The sequence below is a fragment of the Seriola aureovittata genome, chromosome 3 (assembly GCF_021018895.1).
Source record: "Seriola aureovittata isolate HTS-2021-v1 ecotype China chromosome 3, ASM2101889v1, whole genome shotgun sequence".
NCBI lineage: Eukaryota > Metazoa > Chordata > Actinopteri > Carangiformes > Carangidae > Seriola > Seriola aureovittata.
This window is the reverse complement of record NC_079366.1, coordinates 26,010,545-26,028,168: the sequence shown is the minus strand read 5'-3', so window position 1 is coordinate 26,028,168 and position 17,624 is coordinate 26,010,545. Positions and strand designations below refer to the sequence as shown.

Below are 17,624 nucleotides of genomic sequence, written 5' to 3'. Positions count from 1 at the left end.
AGCTAGTTGCTAACTGTGTTTGTCTGCTGTTTGATGCTTAGCGGGTAGTGCACAGTGTGTGTTTTTAGAGCTGTGTTTCTGAAAACGACTGCCTGCTGTGACTGGACACGACACTAGCAGCGAGAGTGAACCAATACAGTAAAACCAAAACAATGAGCTGAAAAACACTAAAATGAAAATAGTCTCTTATTAAACATATTTAGTCAAAATCAATAAATAAAATGAAAAACAACAACTAAAATCAGTATATAAAATACCTCACTGTGACCTCGCTGTCCTCCGGAGCAGCTACGTCCTTGTTGTGACCCAACAACACCTTCACCTTGGCACCACTGTAGTTTAGAGACTGGACTGTCATCTACCTGACCTTTTTTAATTCTATCAATAATAATGATAAGTCATTATATATTCATCCCCTGCGGAGAAATTATCCAACAGGTCAGGTCATAGGTCAGCCACTAACAGCACCCCTGGAGCAAATGCAAATTATGTACTATTATTCATAGAGACTTCAGCATGGGGTGTCTAATTCTATTCTGTTGTGTTGTTTCTGGACGCAAACGCACACAGACAGACGGACGGGAGGAGGGATTTCTGTGAATATACGTCGTCTCTGTTCTGTTTCTTCCCTTTTTCCTCCTCTGACCAAATCTGCCTCTCATCCCCCTAATTCCTAATTACTCAGTCGTGCATTATGAGGGTCACCAGGGTATGGTTCACTCCAATGTCAGCCATCACCTACAGCCATATAGCGGCAGATTACTGGGTTTATATATAGTCTCTACATCCACTAATACGACACATGATGTAAGCCAGAGAACATACAACTGTGGATTTATGCAATTTCTGAAAAAAAGGGTGCAAGGCTTTGAACAGGAGCCATGTTTTACAGTACATGTGCATATCGTTCTGTTAATATGTAGTTTGTGCGCCCATGCATTCATGTCTCTTTCAAGTGTGTGTGTGTGTGTGTGTGTGTGTGTTTGTGTGTGTGTGTGTGCCTTTACTAAAGAGGCAGTTAATCTGACCATGTCTGCTGGCAGGACATCAGGTTGCCCCATAGTGCATTTAGGCAAACAGCCAACCTCAAATAACATTGGACAGTTCATTCTGGTTAAGCTACTGTAGCTTTGACTCCCGGAGCAGAGACCTGATGCATCCACCAGCAGTTGGAGTGCAGAGAAATACCCAGAAATGTGGGTTCCCATCAACACCACCCCCTCCCCAAAACCCCCCCCCCAGTGTTTCTCCAATGCTGAGCTGTAGGTTATGGCTGTTTCATTCTCCTGAAGAACTCCCAATAGCCTGAATTTCATACAATTTCGACAAGAACTTTCCCAGTTTGGGTTTGATAGTACAGTAGTACTTATCTCGCTCTCCAAATGGGAAAGGATCTAATCTAAATGACTGTCTGTGGCGCTCCAAGTGCAATGCAAACCTCTCTCCTCCACCGGAACAGCTGGCTGACGGTCGCATCAGTTCAGAGGAGAGAGGCGACGGATTGAGGTTGATTGAGGCACATATAGAAAGAGAGAGAGAGAGAGAGAGAGAGAGAGAGAGAGAGAGAAACTGAATTCCAGCAAATTAATCACCGTCTGTTCCTCTGTGTGTGTGTGTGTGTATGAGAGAGAGAGAGAGTCAAAGACAGTCAACTAGAGAGAGGGAGAGAGAGAAAGAGAGAGAGAGGAGAGGAGGGAGGAGTGGAGCCTGACGCAGTGTGAGAGGCAGAAACTGAGAGGAGACAGAGAGCGAGGGAGACAGAGGCGAGGAGGCAGCACATCACATCAGGCGCCGTTTTGCATCTCAAAAATCTTGACGCGGGTGAATCTCCACACTGGCTGCTGCTGCTGCTGCTGCTGCTGCTGCTGTGACCACCGAGCCCCTTCCCGGTCACTGCTCTTCACAGAGACCGCAGAGGAGACAGGAGCGAGCTGGGAGCAAATCAGTGACAGAGAGAGACTAAAAAAAAAAAAACTACAAAAACCCCAACAAAACATATCAACACAACCACATATAGGCTACACTGCCAGAGGCAACAAGCGGGACCGTCTTGCTGAGGCGAAACGCGGCGTCTTCCTCCACGCTGGCATCTGGAGCAGGTAAAGTGAAAACGGGAAGCGGACATGTGTGGATTGCGCACAGAGCTTTTGGCTTCATTTCATGTGCCTGCCGTGTGATGGCTGGACTCGCATTGCGTAGGCAACTTTGAAATACGCCAACAGCTCTGGCATTCCTGCGGTTCTCAAACCAAAGACACTGAACCCATCCTTGTGTGTGTGTAGCCCTGTGTGATTGTGTGTGTGTGTGCGTGCGTGCGTGCGTGCGTGCGTGCGTGTGTGTGTGTGTGTAGAGTCGTGATGAATGAGGGGAATTTGCTGGTTGGCTATTCTCAAGCAGCCTTGCTTGTCTTATCTGCCATCCCTGTGTGTCCATTGATAATGCGGCCGCAGATACATACATCTACATTTACATTATCGGCTCCTGGTGAACGTGTGCGGTGCTTGAACGTACCGTGATCCTGTGTGTGCAACCTAAAGCAGAGCAGCGCCGAGCCTGTTCAGCATTTAACGCTGTGTCTGAGACGTGTCATATGTTGTCAGCATTTAAGGTGGTCACTTAGTATCAATTTAGTTTTTGTCCCGGGACGGGCTGCAGTTCCACAGTTGCAGGACCGGCAGGGTTTAGCCTCATACCCGCATCGCGGTCCAGCGGGCTGGGTGTTCAGCACCCTGGACAGCGGCTCTTCACTCTCCGGTTTGCAGGCAGTGGGGAAGAAAAATCCACCTCACTGAAGTCTTCCTTTTCTCTGAGATGTCTTTGAAATGGTAGTTTGATCCGTATGTTCTTGTCAGCATGTTCCTTATTTTAGATCTGAGGAATCTGTGGAAGGTAAAACTTTAACACATCAGGCCTGTAGTCTACATTACTTCATAGTCTAAGCTGTCAGGAGAGAGATGTTCATGTATTCCCTCATACATTTCAGTGGAACCATGCACACGTTTTAGCATGTCTGTTTTTTGTTTTTTTTTACCATGTCAGATTCAACATGCAGAGCCATACAGTGCAGACACATTCCACCACAAGTGCTTGTGCATGCAAGAGATGGCCATATTCAGAGAGGTGACAAATACTCCAGGGATTTGCATTTTCATAAAGTTGGGGGAATAAAAGAATAATGTTCAAAATGTAAGCAACAGAAGCCCCTAACACTGGTTTCTACGATTCCCATAATGGAACTTAAAAACATCCCTCATTAGACATCGCCAGGGTTCTTTTTTTTCAAACTTTGGAAAGTTCCCTCCAGATCCACAGAAAACATTTTTTTTCACAGTACACCTCATGACAGGTACTCACACGAACTTCATGTGAGAAATTGGTGGCGTGCCCCTTTTAAAGGAACAGCCTGAATAAATGAGTGGAAAGAGATAATGAATGTAGATGCTTCCATGTTGGGCAGAGGGGTCGCTAGATAGTTTAGTGAGCGTGGAAATTATGGCCTTCACAGTCACCTGACCTCACCCCAGTTGAACACCTATGGAAGATCTCCACCATCATCATCATCAAAACATCAAATGAGCTAATATCTTTTGGAGGAATGGTGTTCGTCCCTCCGCTGGAGTTAAGAGACTTGTAGAATCAATGCTAGGAAGCATGTGGTGGTGGCTGAGGACTTCTTTCTCACCCATCCGTATGATTATCACACTGTAAGACAGCACCACTTTGGCATAAATGCAAAACTGTTACCCAGTTAAAATGTGGCTGTGTGGCCAAAGTGTGGCCCTGTTAAAACGGTCTTGATGCGCAGTTAAAACCGTGAGTGCATGTGTGTGGCACAAAGTCGCTCAACCAGTTCAATTTTGGCTGCTGTGTCCTGTGCCTCCTGCCTACTGCCCCACTATCTGTTGTAACGGATGTTGTTGCCACTTTGTCCCATAGGGCATGGACTACTAACAGAGTTTTTCCACTGACTGACTCCAATTGTTGGCTGAGTGCCACAGAGGGAGAGAGGGAAAGAAGAGGAGGACAGAAAGATTGATAGAAAGAGAGAGAGAGAGAGAGAGAAAAAGGGTCTCACTCCTAGCACCATGAATAGACATGAGGTAGTGCCAGTAAAACAGAACAGCTTCAATGAGTCATTTTAGGGCATAATGTGTTTGAATATGAGAAATGGTTGACTGGATTTCTATCAAGGCCAGAGATCCTCAGTCACTGTGAAGACTTTAGTTGTCCTGGGAATTCATTGATAACTATCTTAGAGGTCGCTCATCTTGCTTTCATCCTGCATGAGTACTGCAGTGTTTGCTGCAGCACACTTCTCCAGTCTCCAGAGTAGTAAGAGCAGGACACTTCAGATTGGGCTGGAACAAAAGAGTCCTTAAACCCGTGGTTACCAAACTGCTCCGTTTGATTCTCGGGAGCTAAAAACTCCACTCAACAAAACTAAACAACCTCTCTCCACAAGCAGCTACACAGTGAAAGCTTTTTGTGCTGCAGCAGCAGAAATGTCAGAAACGGTGGGACTCTAATGGTTACATCTGTAATAAAGCAGGTGCAGGCAACATTAAAAATCAGCTGTAATGAAAAGTGACAACTTTCCTCAACTGTAAAGAGGAACTGCCAGAATGTCTGCAAGTACAAAATGAACGAAATGTGATGGGTTTAATGTCTGTGCTGTCTTGTCATTGCACCAGGTTGTCGCTCTGAACCTTCACCTTCAGCTGTAAAAGGACCTTTTCTTTTCTCTCTGTATCATTTACTGTAAACCCAGGAGTGAGCTATCCATCCATGGTACAATCTCAGTACCTAGAGGCATCACTGTGGGGCAAGTTCTCCAGGAATACTAAAGAAACACCACTGTGTAATGGGAGATCCCTCCTCGCTCTCCCATCCATTTACTGCACTTTTAGCCCCTTTAGCTGCCTCTGCGAGGGAGCAACACGGAGCACGTCTGTTGAAATCCCAAGCTAAATTTCAGAATCAACTTTCATCAGTTGTTATTTGTCAAAGCCATCCATATTTCAACAGAATCTAGCTCCCCATATTAAGCATGTTGGTGCACAGAGAGCCGGCAGTATGACTTGTCATAATGTTGATCTTTGTTGAGAGGGAAATACCCCATGGTGTGGAAGCAAATCTGCATGCATAGTTAACATGACACCTCCCTGCTGACTGGGTCTGAACGTGATGGTATTTTTTACTCTGCCATTGTTGAGAAATTGTCTACTGTTACATTTATTCATTGCTGCTGAAATACAATTGGAATACAAATAAATTATAAACAAATCTCAGATTAGGCTACATGTCACAAGAAAAGTAGCCCAACACGATAATCTGGTGTGACATTTTTATACACAAACACACCCACATGCTGCTAACATGACACTTTGTATTATTGCACTAACACACATTGCAGCACATATGATCGCAGCATCTGTAGAAGAGGTTAAGAGGGATGTGGAGAGACACGCAAGCAGACAAGTGCATGCACAAATGCACAAACGTGTGGATGTGCGCACACACACACACATGCACGCTGCAGACATGCACTTCCCAGCGCGGGATGCACACGCTCAGGCTAGCACATGGATTAATAATGTACCATACTCCCCGTAGGAGGCTAGTTAGCATTTCAGGAAGATTGCACTAGCACTGGGGAACTGTAATTAGGAAGTTATTGTTACAAGTTGCAACTCACACAAACACACGCACATGCAGGCACACAGTATGCAAACAGTGAAGCAAGTGGGATGGTGGGGGGTGTGGTTTACTATCCGTTACTCAAAATTACTGTTTTATCAGTGTGTGTGTTATACACTTTGCCTTTGCTTGAATTCTGTTCCCTATATGTGAATGGCTGTACAAAGATTTAAAGGGTCAGTTCACCTAAATTTGTAAAAACATTTTCTCAGTGCAGATAGTTTTGGTATGATGCTGGTGTTTTGAGATAGCTGATATCTATTTAATTAATTGATTTTTATTAATTAAACACAGGTAACATCAAGTACGTCACAAGTCAGAATTACACAGTAAATCGTGAGGGAAAATTTCTAATACAATGAGATAAAAAAAGCAACTTTATCCTAGAAAAAACCTAAACAGCACCTTAAAACAACACAGGAGCTGTTTGAAATACCCCACAAACAGCAGCTGCCAGAAAAGACAGCACACAGTGCCTGCTGTACAATACAACGTGGGTGAATGGAATATAGTTTTTGGTGTGCACAGCATCGAAAAATCACATTTAAAAATTCAACAGTAACATCTCTTTTCACAGTCTGCCTGTCAGAAGAAACTAGTTCCACTGAGGATTGTTCAAAGAAGTTCCATTCATCATATTACAATGGTGGCAGAAATCCTAAACCTGGGTAAATAATAAAACCCAAACTGTCCGCAAAAATACCATGAGAGGTAAGTGTGATCTGTCTTTTATATTTGGGTGAACTAACCCTTTAAGATGGTCCATAAATATGGGTAATTTGTGATCGCAGATGTATTCTCTCATAACCCTGAATTTTACCTAATTCTCTGTGTTGACATGGTGCCTAAACTTTCTAGGCGCCAGGCTTATGAAATTTTGATCGTCCTCTTTTCGCCGGGGAATCCTAAAAACTAGAAACGTTTCGGGTCCCGAGCTGTAGTTTAAGAATTTCTGTGAGCTGGTGTCATTAACCAGAGCGTTACATTTTGAAACGATAAGACATCCTAACGGTGACCTCATACCTCATGCTCACAGTGTGAATGATGAATGAGCTGCTTAATGTATGCTGACGCATGTCTTGCTGATGCCAATGCTGAGCTAATCCCAGCCTAAACTCTCCAGCAAAGGTCTCACACCTTCTCCTTTTCTCTTTTTATCCCCTCCCCAAACACCTATTCCCCTCCTCTCTCTGTTTCCTCTCATCTCTTGCCATCTATGCTTCCATCTTTCTAAACTGCCACAATGCACACACCCTATTCATGCAGCCCTGTATGTGTGTGTATTGAGTCAGCTAGTTTGTATGCTGGCTGCTGCTATACCAGCCTCTCTCTGGAAATCAAGGAGAGATCGTGGTGTGTATGCTGAGAGAGCGAGACGGAGAGGAAGAAAGAGCAAGGGGAAGAGGGAAGGCAAAGAGGGCGAGAGGTGGTAGAGACAGAAAGAGAGATGGAGAGAGGGATAGGGATGCCACAGGGTGAAATGAAAAGGCAGAGGGGGAAAAAAACAACAAAGAGTGGGGAAAAATGGAGAAAGCGTTCAATAGATGTTTTCTTCCCAGCCTGCTCTACTCTATTCTGTTTCATTACCCCTGCCCTCTGTTCTGCAGACAGCACTGTCTCTGTGGCAGAGGTAGTTTGGAGACAATGTGGCCTGGCAAAGACTTGAAAACCCCTCTCATGTTCTGTTCTGAGGTGCTCTTCAGGGCTAAGAGGAGAAATCTCTTTGGCTGTCCCATTAACTACTAGAGACTGGACTATTGAAATGGTATTACCTCCCCTGACTGAGCAGCACATCGGCTCTCCCTCCATTTCCCAACAAAGACATGTCTTTCAGACCCCCAGGGAGATTGTTTTTTGATTGGTCTCTCCTCTGTCATCTTTCAGGCATCTCTCTGTTTTCTCTCCTCTTTGGTGACAAATTTCTCTAGGGTTTGGGCGTCATTTGTATCCCCTTCCCTGTTGCTTGAAATATACTGAGAGCAGCTCCGACAGAGACGATGATAGAGGAGAGGGGGCAAAGATGATTCTCTCTTTTAGCTAACAGATAACTTTCATATATGAGGGGCCGTTTGAATCCTAAAATGGTTTTACTCCCTGCCTGAAAAACCATTAGTGGGTCCATTTAATACCTAGAAGCTCCTTCTACAACCACCTGACAATCTATGGCTCTGTGCAGAGATAAGATGTGAAGGAAACACTCACTCAACGACCATGAGAGTCTAGAAATATTTGCAGCAAAGATTCAGAGACCTTCCCTCTTATTTCCTGCACATTTTGTGACTTTTTATATATAAGAACTGTGGCATATGCTTTTTCGGCTCAAGAGACCAATTTTTTAATGTAACATGATTTGCTGGCCATTCAGAAAAGGGACTAAACTCCTCGCTCCGGCACTGATTGTTTACTTGTAGTTTAAAAACTGTTATTTCGGTACGGCAGTTGGATTTCTCTGCATGTAGAAATGATGTGCATGGAGCTATTAAGTAAAACGTTTGTGTTCAAAGAGTTTGAAAGGGTGTTTGTGTGTTGATAAAAATCTGCCCCGTTTTTACTGTAAACTGCTTGCCTGCTCTGCGAGAACGTGTGGCAACATAAACTAAGGCAGACAAACAGTTAATAACGGTCAATTTATAGGAAAGCGCAATAATAAGGACAGCATTTAAAGCTGAGATCTCTGAGTAGGGTTGGCAAGTAAGCTCTTTATGTCCTTCTTTTGGTGTTATGTTGGAGGATCAAAAGGAATCACAGTAGGACTGAAGAAACTACTTATGTGCATTTGTGATACATGCGTGAACTGGGCATCTACAAAGGGAAAAATAATATTTTTTGTGGTTTCAGTCTGTCAAGTCACGTCACATCAAGTTTGTTTGTGTAGCCCAATATCCTATTCAGTGTCTCAATGGGCTTTACAGGCCGACAACATCAACGGCTTTGAGCCCAGGCTTTCTTAGAAGACAAGAAAAAACTCCCCCAGAAAATGTTACCACATAAAAAATGGAACAGACGTTGAGAGGAAATTTAAAGAGATTCTACCTCGGCTGCTACAGTATTTCTGTTGATTATTTTGCCCTAAATCTTTTCTTAAAACAAGTTGAACTAGAAATATGTTGACGCCAAATGTAATGAAATTCCCTCTAGGCGTCCCTGATATAATGTATTCACAAAAACCCGAGGTCGCCATCATCTTTAAATGAGATATTGCATTCCGGGGGGCTAAAACTGTGATTTGTGAGGTCACTGAGACCTTGACCTTTGACCTTTGCCCACCAAAAACCAAATCGGTTGATCTTTGAGACCAAGTGAATGTTTTGCCGTAATCTGAAGAGGCAGGCTTGAGATATCAGATTCAAGAGACCAAAATGGTCAAATAATAATAATAATAATGACAAAGTGAAAACTTTCTTTGTAAATTTATTAAAAATCAAAAGCTGAAATGTCTCATTTACAAAAAGTATTTATACCCTTTGCTGTGGAACTCCAAGCTGTGGTCAGGTGCTTCCTGTTTGCTTTAATTATCCTGAGATGTATCAAGAACTCTACCTGTGGCAAATTGAATTGATTGGACATAGTTTAGAAACGTACACATGTGTATATATAAGACCCCACAATTCACACTACAGGTGGTCAGGACCAAAACCAAACCATGAAGTCCCAGGAACTTTCTTTAGAGCTCAGTGTTAAAATTGTGGTGAGACATAGATCAGGACAAGGATATAAAACTATTTCTAAAGCTTTGGGTGCTCCCAGGAGCACAGTGGCCTCAATAACTCAGAAGTGGAAGAAGTTTGGAATGACCTGGACTCTTCCAGTCCGACCAAACTGAGTAACCAGGCAGGAATGGTCTTGGCCAGGGAGTTGACCACTGGTGTTTGCCCTATGTTGATGCACGGTGGTAGCAGCATCATGCTATGGGGGTGCTTCTCTGCGGCAGGGACAGGGAGAGGGGTCAGAACTGAGGGAAGGACGAATGCAGCCAAATGCAGAGAGGTCCTTGAAAAAACACCTCCAAGGGAGTGCACACGACCTGAAACTGGGGTGAGGGTTCACCTTTCAGCACGACAATGACCTGAAGCATACCGCTAAGATGATGCTGGAGTGGTTTCAGGACAAAGTCTCTGTCTGTCCTTGAGTGGCCCAGCCAAAGGCCACACTTAAACCCTGTAGATCGTCTGTGGAGAGACCTGAGGATGGCAGTTCACAGACGTTTCCCATCCAGGCTGACGAAGCTTGAGAGGATCTGTCAGGAAGAATGGGATAAACTGCCCAAACCCAGGCTGCAAACATGAAGAGACTTATACAAGAACACTCATTAGTAATTGCTGCCAAAAGGTCTCCACAAAGTACCGTTTTAAGGGTCTGAATACGTTGTAAACGGGGGTGAATCTGAAAACAAAAATGGCACCTGCAGTCTATAAACTTAACAGTGTAAGCTGATGCTAATATTTAATGGTAGAGGTGACATTAACCGATTGTCACTGAGCCTGTTTTTTCAGGTCCTCTGACCAAACACTGAAGTTTTTTCCACTCCACTGATGTTCTGTTCTCTGCAGTTTGTGTGTCACCCACACACACACACACACACACACAGTTTTTTGTTCAATTTAGCACTCCAGTTATTCACAAGCTTTGTGAAATCAGCCAATTGGCAATCGCAACAGGAGCTAAACCATACAAACCTTTTGTCAATTAGCGCTCAGTAACACCAGGGGAAAATACCAGTGCTTGGCAGCCAAGTGTGTATGTGTGTATTTTGGGTGGGGAGTGTGCGTATGTGTGTATTTGTGTGTGAATATGTGTGTTTTTCGTGAATTATTTAGTGAGTATGAGTGGGTGGGCTTCTTCTTTCTATGTGTTTGAGGAAGATCAGAGGTCAAGTGTGTACATAAGTTTATGTCAGTGTGGGTCTATAATCTGTGTGTTTGTTTGTGTGTGTGTCTGTGTGTGTGTGTGTGTGTGAGTGTGAGTGCGTGCGTGCGTGCGTGCGTCTGTGTCTCTAATTTCCCAGAGTGCCGTGCATTTTATCCACTTTTTGTGGCCAAGTTACAGAGATACTTGTGTGTGTGTGTGCGCGTGCATGTGTGAGAGAGAGAGAAAGAGGGATACAGAGTGTGTGCATACAGTATGAGCTTGTATCTTAGAGCAGAACCAAAAAAAAAGGAAATGAAACATGAAGGAAACAGTGTACATCAGTGACAGCTGTTGGCAGTATGTACTCTAGGTGTTGGGAGTGTGACACGCTGTATTTTTCTGTGTGTGTGCGTGTGTGTGTGTGTGTGTGTGTGTGTGTGTGTGTTGAGGCATGTGTTGGGTGTTAAATGTGTCAGTGAAAGCAATATTAGGTGTATATGATTTAATAATGGCTGCCTGTAGTCAGCCTATCATTTTCTCCCTTTGTCACTGTCACTTTTCCGTCTCTCAGGCATTGTGTTGTGATGTGACATGTTGTCTTCAAGTATTTTCAGATTGGTTTTGTTTGGGGAGTTTTACAAAAAGAAAAGACCCTCAAGAATTAACGCCTTAATATCATCTTATCGGAGGAGATAAAAACATGCTGTTCACACTTTTGAGTGTTAGAACAGCAGCTATCCAGTCTAGAGCTGCCACCATCAATTTCCTCATCAATGAATCTGTCAGTTATTTTTTCAATCGATTAATTAGTAGTTTGGTTTATAAAATGTCAGAACTTAGTTTAAAGAAAAATCTCCAAAAGACAAGTGACATCTTCACTTTGGTCTAGCCAACAGTCGGGTGACCAAATCTACTGAATTCACAGTTATGTAAAACAGGGAAAAACAGCAGATTCTCACACTGGAAAAGCTGGAACCACAGAATGATTGAACTTTTTATGTTTGAAAATTAACTTAAATGATGAATTAAAATAGGAATGGTTTGTGATAAACGTCCGGTTGACCCATGAGTTAATTCAGATGTAAAGCTGCTTTTAAAATCTCTGCTTTAAAAAAGAGCAAACCTCACAGCAGGAATATAACGGTTCTCTGTGAACAAAATGGCCATAAACAGTTTGACATATGCCTCCTCACTTTCTCCACTGAGAGTTAGATGAGAAAATTGCCACCACTCTCATGACTGTGCAGTGAATATGAAGCTACAGCCAGCCTGTTAGCTGAACCTTATAGACTAGAAACATAGGGAAACAGAAAGCCCAGCTGTTTGCCAAATGTTATATCCTTGTTGTTGCACAGATACCAAAGGTTTACAGAGGGTTATGTGTCGGCCTATTTCTTGGCTGAGTGCAGTAAGTGACAACAGCACTCCAGAAAGTTAAAAAGTTTTGTTAGTTCTAGACAGAGCTAGCGAGCTGTTTGCAGTATGCTAAGCTAAGAAAACTAACCGCTAGTAGAGGCTAGACATTGAAGTGGTACTGATCTGAACTCTTGGCAGCAAAGCAAATTAATGTATGTCACAAAATGTTGAACCTGAAATAAATACCTTTTGAATCTGAAAAAAAAAAAAAACTAAAAGTTAGAAATGTAATATGAATGCATCACTTGATAATTAAACAGCAGCTAAAGTATGTGTTCAGTGCAGCAGCAAACCGAGAGCTGAAACACTCTGCGGGTTCAAAATGAAAAGAACTCAGACGAAGAGTTTTTCTTACGCATCACAATAGCTCAATGTTAGATATAGTCGAATCCCTATTTCTCTATCCTTCTCCTTAGATCTGCCACAGACATGCATTACCATGACAACCCTGAGAATCCTGGATAACGACAAACAAGCGGCGCTGTCAACCGCTCAGGACTGTTGCAGTAATTCAGAGCTACAGCCGGCATTGCTCTGCTGTGTGGTACAGACAAACTTAACCCAGGCCCACATTTTTTTAGACAAGATTACAATTTAGTTTGACTTGTTCCTTTTTTTTTTTTTAAATGATATTTTGTGAGCAGCAAGCTACAAAAGCATGTGATACCTGTATCGTATTCTATTGAATAATACAATACATCGCCATTTTGCCATTTTCAGTAAATTCTTTTTTTCTCTGCATCTTTTCTGGGAGTACACAGTCCAAATTATAAGGTGCCAAGATTTTACTAGTCTTCTCTGCAGCGTCAAGCTTATAAATGAATTAATTTATCAGTAATAGATGGAAAGAGCAGCTGACAAAATAACACAGTGGGGTTTTCTCAGCTCCGGTTCACAATTCCAATTTTTCAAAATGTAGATTTGAACATCTACAATTACCACAACTGCTGTGCTAGATGCAAGATGAAGGTAGGCAAGCCAAAGTTATTTACATACAGCACATTTAACTGCAAGTAAGGCCAGAGTGCTTTAAATAACAAGTGATAACACGTGACACTTAACAAAAGAATATCATTGGCTAAATAAATGCAAAAAAACCCCCAAAAAACATCTGCTTCCTTTGCCTATACTATATACTGTACATAATCCCAAACATGTGTTGCAAAAAAAACTAGTGCACGCATTAACTTGTTGCTAGGCGACACTGGTGAATAGCGCACTGCCACTTACACAGTAGGATTGTTTGAACCAGAGCAGCTGAACAACAACAGGTAGCTGGATGGATATTTGGTGACTGTTGAGAATGACCTGTTCCTACATGAAGACAAAGGAGTTTAGGAAATGCAATGTCTGACTTTGAATTTGAACAGTGATTTTAATTCATGTAATTCAGGCTTAAAATGTCACATTGTCATTAGATTTGGACCTGAGAATCTGTTCTGAAGACATGAGTGTGGAGTTAACATCTCCATGTTGGTCAAGCACTGCCTGACCTGTCGTCCTGCCTTCATGTCCCCTGTGTTGACGCTGCCTCTCTCATAAATATTTCTTTCATAAAAAAGGAGGAGACCAGGTGTATTTCACATGCTGTACAGATTGTTTTATTTCTAAAAACCCTCAAATGTACGAATTCAGAAAAGCAAAGACTAGCTTTAGAGAGCAAAAATAAATACTTTTGATTTTATCTCCACCGTGCACACGAAAATATTGAGATGCAATTTTAGCTGAGCTTCTCGATAAAATCAGAGGAGCATATTATGGAGCATGAAGCACTCACACGCACACACACACTCGCACACACAGACACACACACACACACACCAGCATGATGATGTCAGGACCAAAGTCACATCATCTTGGAGAGAAAACAGGCCAAAATCTCATCACAGCATCCTGAAATGAGATTACCACCCCAGCCTTGCTTTTATATAGAAGTCAATATATCATTCATCCCTCTCTGCCTCCTTCCCCTACAAATTGTATTAAATCCCAGATATGTCCCTTAGAATCAGGACCGGATTGCTGGGTGGGGTGGTCGGGCGAGAGACGGAGAGAGAAAGAGGAGAGAGAGAGCGAGAGAGAGAGAGAGAGACGTGAGTGTTGGGGACTTCACAGAGCGCAGAGCTTCTTTGTGCGTCACTCAGAGCAAGCACAGTCAAGGACACATTGAGACGTGTAAACTGAAAATATCACACGCAGGAGTTTGTATCTGTTGTGTGTCAGTGTCTGTATGCATGTCACACAAAGCTGGGTGCACCATTGTGATGTCTCTATACCACACGCACATACACACACACACACACACACGCAGTGCTGATACTCTGAACAAAACTGCTGCTCTCAAATCCCTGTTCTCACATTGACTGCTAATACACCAACTGGCCAAAAGTATCAGGACACGGTTGTCAATGTGCTCACATAAAGGTAGCTAGAAGCCTCCTCCTTATCTATCTATCTATCTATCTATCTATCTATCTATCTATCTATCTATCTCTTACATAGAAAGGTCAAAGGCTATAATTAAAGAGTTCAACTTTTGGCCACCAACATCGTTAGACATTGATGTTTGGTTGAACTAGTACGTGACGTCAGGTGACCAAAATTCAACGTCAGGGCAACATCTGATGCCAACATCAACTTCACGAAGAATTCTGACGACACCAGATTGGTTTTGATTTGTGCTGTAGAGTAACCAAAAAACATTTAAGATACAGACACTCTAGTCATCTGCTAAACGACACATCAATTAGCCAACGTCGGGTTTTGATGTTGACCTGATTTTCATTTCCAACCAAAATTTAACGTCTGTCAGACATCAGAGTCATTAGACTCCAACGTCTTTCCGACGTTACATTGATGTACGGCGCTTGCTGGGTTCACACCAAATTTGAATATTTCTCCATGTTTTCCGACTGAATTCAAACATGAAAGTAAAAAGTGTCTTTGAGATAACATGTGAGGGCTCTGCTAGCTGAGTGGCTTTTTGCTGTTATCACACCTGTAAGATGCAGCCGCTGTCATAACCATAATAGATTAAATCATTATTTAGAGGCAGGTCAGTTGTGAAACTCTAAATATTCTTAACTAGGATATGAAATATACTGTACTAGATACTTCCCAGTTTTCATTGTTTGAGCTAGGGCTGCCACTAAATACGTTTTACAATAACGTACAGTTTTATTAATTAATCCATTCGTCAAATAGTGAAAAATGCCCAATGTGATGTCTTATGTCGTCCAATTGTCAAAATTGTTACAGAATAATTTGTTGTTGATTGACTAATTAACTAATTTACTGTATACAATAATATTTTACACAATAATAGTTTTGGGAATAAGGTCCTTTCTTTTTTCAAGGAAACAGTTTTCCTAGTTTGTTGTGGAAAAGTCTCAAACAACACTGTCATGCCCATATGTACGATGAAACAGCTGTTTGTCACCGTCACCATTCCTTCTGCCCATACTAGCTAAGAGGAGATCCTTGATATGAGCTGTCGTGAGGCTTTAGCAGTCTTGAGTTAGAAAAAGTTTTTGTTATAATTCCTTCACCATAGCTTGGTGAGGAAACAGACTGTTGAAGCCTTTTATTTGCATAGGAACAGGACTCTCGGGATTTTGCCCACATCTTTTATGTTAGAATTGCATTACGAAGGATTTCTTTTTGGCCAGTATGAACAGGAGGAACATGCAAAGAGAGATGCTTAAGATAGCCTTGGGAAAAAAAAAAAAAAATGCAAACCTAATCCTGTGCCAATTGTGTGCCAGGCGTTATCACTCAACATCAGTGGTCGACCTCACTAAAGCTCTTGTGGGTGAATGGGAGCAGATCCCTGCAGCCAGGTACCAAGATCTTGTGGAAAGCCCTCTCCAGGGGACAGGAAAGAAACAGGCTTGTGTGTCCATGTACTTTTGACCATCTGGTATATTTTATATGATTAGTCTCTTGAGATTGGGCTCATTTTCCTTGCCAAAATAGCACACCACAGTTTACAGACAATAAAACCATCACAACAAGAAATGCAGTAGAGAGCAGAAAAGACAAAGCACCACACCATGGAGACATGGAGCTCACTGTTTCCAGCCACAGAGAACATAACCCCACAGGAAGAAAGTGAAAAAGTCTACTGTCCTTACACTGTACCTCATCACACAGCAGTGTGACTCACCCACCCCTCTCTTCCCCCTCTACTCTACAGTTGCCAACTCAGCTATTTAGCTCACGTCTGCCCTCTCTGACCATGCATGGCCTCACCCCTCCTTTCTCTTCCTCTTATTCTCCTCTGTTCTCCTCCTCTTCTCTTTCTCTCTACTGGCTTCTGCTGTTCCATAACTCCTTACAAAACCACTCACGCACAGCAACACATACGTGCCAGCACTGCACACACATGCATTTAAGGCACTTTATATACTTAAGATGCAAATACAACATAAAAGAGTGTCCTGATCAGCAAAAGGTCTCGAAGCCAATCACAGTAATGAGATCCTTTGGGAGGCATAGGTACATGTAGATGTGTTTGCTTGCATATGATTGTGCTTTACTATGAGTATGTGTGGTTGTTTGTGTGTGCTCATGTGTCCTGTGTGTGTGTCCTGTGTGTGTGTGTCTGTGTGTGTGTGTGTGTGTGAATAGAGCTCTCTATGATGGCTGAACAGTTGAGTACTGTCCGTCTGTCCACGTTTTCTACAATTAGAACTGAGTGACTGTCGGAATATTTGGCTCCTCTTCCTCCATCCTCAAAGCCCTTTGATGTGTGCAGCCAGCAGCTGTGTATCAATGGGCTCGGAGCCAATCAGAAGTCAACTAGGGCTCCTTCTACTTTGGCCCAATACCGCAAAACACTGGACTCTTTGATTTGAGTGACATGATCCTTTTTCTGTTCAGAGGGTGATAAAATGGAACAGAAAGTGAGACCTACTGTGGATTCAGGAGTTTTTGATGAGTCTGTGTATGCAGTGCCCACATGTAGCCTCTATTTATAGTGATGTGGCAGCAGGAGCCTTCCTGTATATGCATATACAGTAGAGCTACAGTACATATGCATATTATTGCACAAAGTTTAATTAAGTGTCTCTATTCAGACTAAATAAGCCACAGTGGTGTTGCAATATCCTGGCAAGGCTACGAAATCCAAAAGAATCAATTTAGCCCAGCTAAACATTGTACGTGCTGGACAAATGAGTGAACTATGGGTGATGTTTAGATGATAACGTGACTCACTCTCTCAAAAGTCACACAAACAAGACTAGATCAAAACCCAGTATATGTCTGGACCGCCTATGGACAAAATCCTGATTTTATAACTGCGACGTCGACCGACACAAGCATCAAACACAAAAATGAAAGACAAAGACTGAGCTGTGTTTTCAGCTATAATTACTTATGAAATGATCACTCAGAGAGCAAGTTAGAAGAGACAGACTATCTTTCTTATTTTTCCTCCCTCAGAGCGCACAGCCTCCGTCTGGGATCCACAATAGTGTAGCCTTTATTTACCGACGTTTATTATAGGCAGGTCTTTATTTCTAACGCCCCCTGTCTGATATGTAGAATTGGTCAGAGCGGTATTTAAGTATGAAGCCTCATTTTCAGTCGCTCTCGTTTGCCATGTTAAAGTTACTGCATTACATGTTAATACAAACTCAACACTTCCTGTAATCATTTCA

At 42.6% G+C, this 17,624-nt stretch overlaps 1 protein-coding gene across 4 annotated transcripts in view; it reads left to right on the top strand.

Annotated features, from left to right (window-relative positions):
* The first annotated feature begins 1,621 nt into the window (after positions 1–1,621).
* elfn1b (extracellular leucine-rich repeat and fibronectin type III domain containing 1b) overlaps positions 1,622–17,624 on the top strand; it is a 124,161-nt gene continuing 108,158 nt past the window's right edge. For all 4 annotated transcript variants that reach the window (XM_056372020.1, XM_056372017.1, XM_056372018.1 and 1 more), the window contains exon 1: positions 1,622–2,099. The gene's annotated coding sequence lies outside the window, so the exon portion shown is untranslated. The remainder of the gene's footprint in view (positions 2,100–17,624) is intronic.